Below are 2,569 nucleotides of genomic sequence, written 5' to 3' on the forward strand. Positions count from 1 at the left end.
CTTTTCTAGAGACAATACGTGTTTGAAATTGAAGAAAATATCGTCATGTTGTAATGAAAAAATCACCCAATGAACCTTCTCTAATTCTTAATTAATCTCCAAAGTAAACTTTGGCTGGCATGTCATACTTTTTCCAGTTACCGTGTGGCTAAAGTCACCTCGTACTCTCCAACGTCTCCTCTTTATAAATAAGAAAGAGATCAACTATAACCTCACTGTAAGCTTTCGTGAAAACAATAAGCTTTTGTGTTAGATGAATATGAACCTCTCGTCTTCCTTCATCATTCTCGTTTTCTTTTATCCTTTCCTGGTCTCCTGCGATGATCATGGTAATCAATCGCATGGTTTTATTACTTAGTGGAATATCCATTAAAACCCTCCATATTCTTGGTTGTGATTCTCTTATAGCCCTTGTTGATTTGCCATTGCTTCACACCCTCTTCTACTATATATTTTGGCTAATTTCTTATCTCAAAACCACGAAGTAGTTTCCCTTATATTTTTTTTATTTTATTTTTGACAAATGGAATGTCTACAAAGTTCTCTTGTAGTTTTTTCTGAAGCATTAATTTACAAAATTAGTCAAGGAACCACTGATCCCCTAAAAATGATTCTTACAAGTCAATATTCAAGATGATCATATTATTGGAATGCCCACTAGAAATAATCTCTCCTGTCTCTCTCCCTCTCAGTGTGGGGGTACTTATATTTCTATTTTTATTTTTATTTTTTGCTTCTTTTAAATGAGTTGAAAAGAACAACAAAAACCACAACAGTTTCTTCACTATATTTCAATCTCAGTTCACCCTCCTATGTGATAAGATAATATTCATTCATTATTTTGCATCATTTTCTTTTTCTTTTCTGGTATATTTTCATTGTGTACTTTCTTTTTCTCAATGCTTCTCTAGAAATGCATACTCAAAATGATGTGGTTTGATGATTTTGCAGTAGAGAAAGCTGAGTTCAGCTATTTGGAAGGTAGCAGGAATGGACAGGAAAATTGGGGCAGGCTCCGCTCTAAATGGGTGGCATGCTCCAAGGGCACCATGCAATCACCCATTGATATCATTCATGCAAATGCCATATACGACCATAGCTTAAAGAGCCTAAAGGCTCGATATGAGGCTGCAAAGGCCAAACTGGCAAACTCTGGCCATGGCATTGGGGTATGAGAATCCGAAATATGATTGAGATGTTCCGCTATCTTGGTTTTCATTAGTAAGCGGTAAATGTTGACTTGAAACAATGTTTTTTACAACCTTGAAAACGAAGGTCGTTTACCTTTTCTTTTGGGTAAATACAGTGGGGAATATAGGCCCCTACAACGTTTTTTAAAATCCTTGGTAGTTTTTGAAGTTATTAGCGAGAATAGAAGCTACAACGTACTACTGAGATATAGGAAATGCTACCATCACGACCCTAACCCCTTTTCCAAAGGGAAAAGTCAGTTGGGATTTGGGCCCCTACTATTTCATTAGAATAGAGTCAGAGACTTTATCATGGGGCTTGACAGTAGTACTGCCAAAGGCCCATCCCATTCTCAAATTTGTTGTTGTTGACCTTTTCATCAAAACTTTTGGGCGCATCAGTTGGCGAGGTTTCTTTATTCACTTCCCCCTTTTTTACCCAAATCCATATCCAATGTATTAACCCAAGTAGGCATCAACACACCCACAAAATGCCTCACCTTGGGTGAGATTCATTGATTAAAACATAAAAAATTCAAGATTTAGCCAAATTCACAAGATTTTTTCATCCTTTTCATTACAATTAATGAAAATCAATTTCCCATACATCAAGATTTTTTCATCCTTTTCATTACATGTAATTAAAATCATTTTCCCATACATCGAGATTGTTTTATCCTTTCCATTGCATGTAATTAAAATCATTTTCTTGGATATTCATAAAGTTTCTATGTTTTGCTTGCAGACAACAGTTGGAATGGGAGAAAGGGAGTGCTGGTGGGATAAACATCAACGGAACCCAATTCGTACTTGAGGAGTTTCACTGGCATTCTCCATCTGAACATGCTTTAGATGGTTACAGGTCTGCCCTACCGCAGTTCTTCAAGTTTTGAGTTCCTTTTTGTTCGATATTTACGATTTTAATGGCACTATTGTTGAAACAACCACCACCAACTTCTTGTTTATTTAATGTCTTTAAAAGCTATGAAAGTATAGTATCGCCTTGGTTAAACTCGTAGTAATCTAACGGGAGCGAGAGCGGGAATGGCTCCGATTCAGGGAGCGGAAGCATCGGAGCGACATCTGCCCAAAGCTCCGGTGCTCGAGGTGCGAGTTCCGGTGAAGGTAAAACATAGGCCAGTGGGCCTACAGCTACATACGAGCCCAACGGTCTAGATTCAATCAGGGCCTACCCAATGATCATGATTGTATTTCATATTTGAATTTTGGGATAGTGTCGGTACCCCAGATATCGGATCAATCAATTTTTAGAGCATTCTGAAATTGGAAACATTAGTCTACCCCATCATTATTTATGATGAGTTTGAATTGGACGTCAGTTGTCCGAAACATGGACCATTTTCACTTATAAAAGAAGA

General features: G+C 37.4%; 1 pseudogene; it reads left to right on the forward strand.

The window, feature by feature from the left end:
* Positions 1-926: 926 nt before the first annotated feature.
* On the forward strand, positions 927-2,083 carry LOC110007394 (alpha carbonic anhydrase 5 pseudogene; annotated as a pseudogene).
* Positions 2,084-2,569: the final 486 nt, after the last annotated feature.

This window comes from Amborella trichopoda, chromosome 4 (genome assembly GCF_054954075.1).
Source record: "Amborella trichopoda isolate Santa Cruz 75 chromosome 4, AtrichopodaSantaCruz75HAP2 v2.0, whole genome shotgun sequence".
Lineage (NCBI taxonomy): Eukaryota > Viridiplantae > Streptophyta > Magnoliopsida > Amborellales > Amborellaceae > Amborella > Amborella trichopoda.